We start from the raw sequence: 7,500 nt of genomic DNA, 5'->3' as shown, positions 1-7,500 counted from the left end.
AGTAGCGCTGAGCTATCTAAACCTCCCTCCCGAAGCCTCATACAGTAACGGTAGCGCTTAGCTATCTAAACCTCCCTCCCGAAGCCTCATACAGTAACGGTAACAGTAGCGCTTAGCTATCTAAACCTCCCTCCCGAAGCCTCATACAGTAACAGTAGAGTAGCGCTATGCTATCTAAACCTCCCTCCCAAAGCCTCATGCAGTAACGGTAAACCTCCCTCCCAAAGCCTCATGCAGTAACGGTAGCGCTTAGCTATCTAAACCTCCGTCCCGAAGCCTCATACAGTAACGGTAACGGTAGCGCTTAGCTATCTAAACCTCCCTCCCGAAGCCTCATACAGTAACAGTAGAGTAGCGCTATGCTATCTAAACCTCCCTCCCAAAGCCTCATGCAGTAACGGTAAACCTCCCTCCCAAAGCCTCATGCAGTAACGGTAGCGCTTAGCTATCTAAACCTCCCTCCCGAAGCCTCATGCAGTAACGGTAGCGCTTAGCTATCTAAACCTCCCTCCCGAAGCCTCATACAGTTACAGTAAAAGTAGCGCTTAGCTATCTAAACCTCCCTCCCAAAGCCTCATGCAGTAACGGTAGAGTAGCGCTATGCTATCTAAACCTCCCTCCCAAAGCCTCATGCAGTAACGGTAGCGCTTAGCTATCTAAACCTCCGTCCCGAAGCCTCATACAGTAACGGTAACGGTAGCGCTTAGCTATCTAAACCTCCCTCCCGAAGCCTCATACAGTAACAGTAGAGTAGCGCTATGCTATCTAAACCTCCCTCCCAAAGCCTCATGCAGTAACGGTAGCGCTTAGCTATCTAAACCTCCCTCCCAAAGCCTCATGCAGTAACGGTAGCGCTTAGCTATCTAAACCTCCCTCCCGAAGCCTCATACAGTAACAGTAACAGTAGCGCTGAGCTATCTAAACCTCCCTCCCGAAGCCTCATACAGTAACAGTAGCGCTATGCTATCTAAACCTCCCTCCCGAAGCCTCATGCAGTAACGGTAAACCTCCCTCCCGAAGCCTCATACAGCTACAGTAAAAGTAGCGCTTAGCAATCGGACTGGTCCTCTAGCTCAGCGCTATGGTGCTGTGCCCCAACTGGAGCGGTGACTGGTGGGTGGCGGGTTCAACAGTATATGAGGAGCTCTTTTCCAAAATGAGATATATCCATTTTATAGAATGTTGGGAAATTGACATTTTTGTATTGGGCATTCCGTTGAATTGCATTACAAAATGCATTTTATAGAGGTTTAAAAAGCATGTTCTCAAAACATTTGAATGGCAAGAATTCACACATAGATGATAAGACTACTTATCAGTCAATTCCAATATTAAAATGCAAAAAGTCAAAAATGGTGGATATAGCGTTTTGGAAAAGAGCTCTTCATATACATATATATGTATTCTGTTTCCTCTGAATGGGTTCAACGCATAGTGTCGAACTAGTGCAGGATCACTTCAGTTCCACAAGACCAAGGATACCAAACAGCAGTAAAAGGAGACGAGAATAACTAATAAAAAGGACAATAAATAAAATAAATAAGCTTAAACTTAGGGAGAGCCAAGTCAATTCACTTTTATTTCTCTTTGGGTCAGTGGCGTTTAGCAGTAGCACAGCCAGGGTGGTGCAACCACCGCTAATGCCACTATTGGATGGATGAAATCAATGTTTTTTTTTTTCTTATAACCAATCACTAGTTAATTAACCAGACCACCTGACGTCTTATAACCAATCACTAGTTAATTAACCAGACCACCTGACGTCTTATAACCAATCACTAGTTAATTAACTGTAGTTGTACCACCTGACGTCTGAGCCCAAAAAAGACACATCATTGACCCACACACACACACGCACACACACACACACACACACACACACACACACGCACACGCACACGCACACGCACACGCACGCGCACACGCACACGCACACGCACACACTTATCACAGCCACAACTGACCTGAAGTGACCTTTACATTCACACATCAGCTGAGAGACCGAGAGAGGACAGGAAAGGAAGAGGAGAGGAGAGGAGAAGAGAGGAGAGGAGAGGAGAGGAGAGGAGAGGAGAGGAGAGGAAAGGCAGAGGAGAGGAGAAGAGAGGAGAGAAAAGGGAGAGGAGAGGAGAGGAGAGGAGAGGAGAGGAGAGGAGACGAGACGAGACGAGACGAGACGAGACGAGACGAGACGAGACGAGACGAGACTAGACAAGAGGGGAGAGGAGAGGAGAGGAGAGGAGAGGAGAGGAGAGGAGAGGAGAGGAGACGAGACGAGACGAGACGAGACTAGAGGAGAGCAGAGGAGAGGAGAGGAGAGGAGAGGAGAGGAGAGGAGTGGAAAGGAGAGGAGAGGAGAGGAGAGGAGAGGAGAAAGGGGCAGAGAGATAACAGAGAGGAAATGATGAGATAACAGAGAGGAATTCCTAAAGCTCAGACAGGAAATGACAGCTCAGCATTCCTGAGGCCAGCAGGAAACAACAAGATGTACACAACACAAACACTGTAGGAGCCATTTTATTCTCACCTATTGGCAGGTTTTAGCGTAGTTTTAGATTTAGGCACTTGGGGGAGCACTTCACTGTTATGGTAGCTCACTTAGTGATGGGTATAATTACAGGTGCCCATGATTAGGGTTTAACGACGGCTTGGACTGGGGAACACACGGTTCTTACCGTTGCCGTGTGCCAGCCGAATGTGAACCTATCTTTTTAATATACAGCACAGCACAACAGCACAGAGGTGATGTAGTTTTTGTATTAAATTAAAGTTTTTTGCAATAAAAGGGGAACAACCCCAAAGGGATTTTTTGGCTGGACATTCAATCCTTGCTGCGCGTTGAGAACACCTGCAGTCCAGGCCGAGGCTTACAGGGTAGCCTCCACAAAGTAAGAACCCTCCCCATTTTTCAATGGAGTTGAACTTTTGAAAACAAGGATTACCGACAAAGGAAACACACACTGGAAACAGGACAAACAATATACATAAACACAAACACAAATACAACTATACATGACACCAACACAAAACACAAACACAAACACAAACACAACACATCTATGACTCCAACAATAAATAACACTACACTACACTACAGCAATACACAACTACACTATGTACTTTACTACACTACACACAACACCAACACTACACTTTTGCATTATGTGGGCCTGTTTTGCGTTATCTTGCTCTTATCCAGTATTTTTGGGTATACTACAAAGCTGGTTCAGGAGTAAAGCAGCTCAAGTTAAGAGGTACATCGCCTAATAGAAGAGCCTCCCGGTTACGTTAAGAGGTAAATCACCTAATAGAAGAGCCTCCCGGTTACGTTAAGAGGTTAATCACCTAATAGAAGAGCCTGGAGTCTGGAGCCTTCTTCCTCTTCCTCTTCCTCTTCTCTCCTCTGTCTCCCGGCTGGTGTGTGGATGTAAACGCTACTTCAGCTCAGCTGTGGCTGTGATTTATATAATGTACTGTATAAGAAATGAGGACTCCAGGCTCTTCTATTAGGTGATTTACCTCTTAACCTAACCTGGTTTACTCCTGAACCAGCTTTGTAGTACAGGCCACAGTACTACGAACAGAGTTCATGTCACGCCACAACCCTGAATAGCCAATAATCACTCCCCCTCCACTTCTGTGGAATAAAAAACTGGACAAACGAGAATGACGAATTCCAAACAAACAAACACACAAAGCCCAGAAGGAGGAAACTACATGTGAAATATCAAAAGCCATACACACGCTCACACCCACACACACACACACACACACACAGGCTAGCACACAGCTTTCAATAGACACAATACACACACACACATGCACACGCGCACACACACCCATCACACGCCCCTTTCTGCTGGACACAAACAGCCTCAGTCAGGCAGCGGCACGACAACGTCTGGCTGGCTGCTGTATTTGAAAGCACAAGAACAAGGCACAGAGAGAGAGAGAGAGAGAGAGAGAGAGAGAGAGAGCGAGCGAGAGCGAGAGAGAGACAGAGACAGAGACAGAGAGGAAGAGAGAAACAGAGAGGAAGAGAGAGAGTGGAGGAGAGAGATCTCCAGTGTCTGTGTAGCTACTGTACTGTATGAGTTATCTGGTCCATCTACTTCCAGAACAAGAGCAGTTCTGTTCCCAACATCACCACCACACTGCAGCCCAGAGACCACAGCAGCCATCCCATGCAGAAGGCCACAGCTCCCATCCCATGCAGAAGGCAGCACAGCAGCCATCCCATGCAGAAGGCCACAGCAGCCATCCCATGCAGAAGGCCACAGCTCCCATCCCATGCAGAAGGCCACAGCTCCCATCCCATGCAGAAGGCAGCTCTAGTCTGCACCAGCCCATGCAGAAGGCCACAGCAGCCATCCCATGCAGAAGGCCACAGCAGCCATCCCATGCAGAAGGCCACAGCAGCCATCCCATGCAGAAGGCCACAGCAGCCATCCCATGCAGAAGGCCACAGCTCCCATCCCATGCAGAAGGCCACAGCAGCCATCCCATGCAGAAGGCCACAGCAGCCATCCCCTGCAGAAGGCCACAGCAGCCATCCCCTGCAGAAGGCCACAGCAGCCATCCCCTGCAGAAGGCCACAGCAGCCATCCCATGCAGAAGGCCACAGCAGCCATCCCATGCAGAAGGCCACAGCACCATCCCATACAGAAGGCCACAGCAGCCATCCCCTGCAGAAGGCCACATCCCATCCCATGCAGAAGGCCACAGCAGCCATCCCATGCAGAAGGCCACAGCAGATAGCAAACACCGTCACTGCAAGACGATCAATAGCATTTCTCCACTTTGGCAGATTCGAGACGATCTTGTACTCGATTTTGTGATTCACGATTTAATATCGTCTTATTGCCCATCCAACGCACCAGCCGTGCTCCTGCATGCTGTTTCAGTGCCCACAACATCCGTCCTGCAACATGTCACTCTGCACTAGCCCTGCCCACGCCCAGGCATGCCCAGCTCTCAATCAGCTGAGTTAAAGGGGTATGCCACTATTTTGGGGCTTAATACAGTTACAATCGTTGGCTGGGGTTTATAAAGGTGGTGAAGTGTCTTATTTTTCATGTTAAGCGTCGTCTTGCTTTAAGACAAATTGCATGCTACAATGCTACACGGTTACATTGACTTTCACTAGCTTAGCGACATATTCCCTCTTTTAACTTGTCTTAAAGGAAGACAACGCTTAACATGAAAAATAAGACACTTTACCACCTTTATAAACCCCAGCCAACGATTTCAACTGTATTAAGCCCCAAAATAGTGGCATACCCCTTTAATAAGTTCATACGACTTAGATTTTTGTCGATCGATGTAGACAAAGCACATGAGCGAGAACTTGTTGTCACGATGTGGGGAGTATTAAAACAGCGCATTTAAAGTCGGCCACAAATATGAACGAGACGATGAGCTCGCACCAGTTTGCTCTACTAACACACCACGTGTGAGGAATGGGGGGACAGGCAGTAAGGAGGAGCTGAAGTGAGGACCTGCGCAAACTTGTGTTGAGGTGTAAGACAAGACTCATATACACACTGCAGAGGTTGCAAGATCTGACTGCAGTCGCATTCATCCCGCGATACTTTGACAGCATGTGATATGTCACCTCGTCGACGCAACATCACCGAATTTTTGAAGTTTGACAGGAAATCTAACCGTCATGCAGCTTTTTGAACCAGAATGCATTGCTGTCTAAATGCGGATGCAGCCGTTGCGGTATCTCGATCGCACCTAATCATGGACAACAATGTCTTCCACCAATCCTTGCTCTTGACACATCACCATACCAATGTATGATCTGACCTCGACCAATGCCCATTGAGCTCTCATCAGCATCTGGTCTGGCCAACCAATCAGCATTGAGCTCTCATCAGCACCTGGTCTGGTCAACCAATCAGAGTTGAGCTCTCATCAGCATGTGGTCTGGCCTCAACTTTCATTTTGGAAATTGATTTCACCTTAGTGCACCAGGCAGCTCTCTCAGTCAACAAGCCCTGATGTAACCCACGAACACGCACGCGCACACAAAAACTCTCTCTCACACTCCCACACTCTCTCTCACTCTCACACACACACACACACACACACACACACACACACACACACACACACACACGGCAGGCCCCTGTTTCCTGCCTCTCACACTGCTGTGTCCAGAGCCCTGACCCACTTCCCACTGACCTCTTAGTGCTGCACACACACACACACACACACACACACACACACACACACACACACACACACACACACACACACAGACACACACACACACACACACACACACACACACAAAGCTGGCCTAGTACACACACACGCACACACACACACACACACACACACACACACACACACACACACACACACACACACACACCGTTGGCACATGTCCAGGGGTCTACATCTGTGTGTCCTGATTCCATGTTGTGCGTTTGCTTCTCGATCTGTCCCCAGTTGATATCCCTTGCTGTCTACCTGCTGACAAACATCACAAATGACAACAAACAAAGTCCTTCACAAAACGAAAAGCCCTCCCCGACCCCAAGAAAACTAAGTCAAATAAAATAACTTTCTACTGACAGTGTTGGGAATGAAAAGAGAAAAGCGACAGCAGAAAAGAAATTGATGAGCAGTGTTGAGAGTTTGGGGGCGAGAGAGCAGCCTGGGCGAAAGCCGACTGTTGACAACGTCAATCAGTCTGGCGAAAGCTAAGAGGAATCCGTCTCCGTGGAGGGTGGGAGATGGTCTGAACTTGCAATAAAATTTAACGAATTCAACTTAAAATTAAAATTGTGCTTTATTAGCATGGCTGTTACGATATAGTGTTACAAAAGCATGCAGTAATGGACTCCGCGCGCGAGTTCTGCGTCACCACTCTCAACTGTTTGCTGATTGGCAGAACAGTGAGCTAACCGAGATAGAAGGGTTTCGCCAAACTATGTGCGGAGCCAAAATCATTGGGTAGAAGTGCATAGGATGGCGTGGCCAGGGTAGCGTGAGAGAGTCTGCCTGCCTGCACGTCTGCCTGTCTGGCCTTGTCTGTCCTAGTTTTTTTTTTGTCTGTCTGCCTCTGTGTGTAAAATGTAGAGGGCCGCTACTGAGGTTGAAAACGGGGAATGTCTCTAATCAGACTGCAGCCCACTCAGCCTGATTACTAACAGATGTCAGAATAAGAGTCCTAATTCACCCTGATTACCAGCAGATGTCAGAATAAGAGTCCTGATCCCAGCCATCCTGCATCTCTAGTCTCAGGCTGATGACATTCAGATGTCAGAATAAAAGCCTGACTGCTGCTCTAATCTCTGATTAATCCGCTTGATGACTGACAGATGTTCGCCTGAGCCTGATGCCTGATGCGGCTTCAGGACGTTTAATTAATTACAGACTCAGTTTAATGAGATCATGTGGAGTAGATAGTGGACTATTAACACTTTACACGCTGGAGTTTAAAAAGAGCACTGTGTAGGATGGTGGCCAGAGAAGGTATTGCAACTA

At 47.8% G+C, this 7,500-nt stretch overlaps 1 protein-coding gene across 1 annotated transcript in view; it reads right to left on the bottom strand.

The window, feature by feature from the left end:
- The window catches only part of chpt1 (choline phosphotransferase 1), a 45,975-nt gene that overhangs the window by 29,438 nt on the left and 9,037 nt on the right, over window positions 1-7,500 (bottom strand). The gene's annotated exons all lie outside the window — the stretch shown is intronic.

The sequence above is a fragment of the Engraulis encrasicolus genome, chromosome 15, assembly GCF_034702125.1.
Source record: "Engraulis encrasicolus isolate BLACKSEA-1 chromosome 15, IST_EnEncr_1.0, whole genome shotgun sequence".
NCBI lineage: Eukaryota > Metazoa > Chordata > Actinopteri > Clupeiformes > Engraulidae > Engraulis > Engraulis encrasicolus.
The sequence above is the reverse complement of the archived record's forward strand: the minus strand, read 5'-3'. Positions and strand labels throughout refer to the sequence as shown.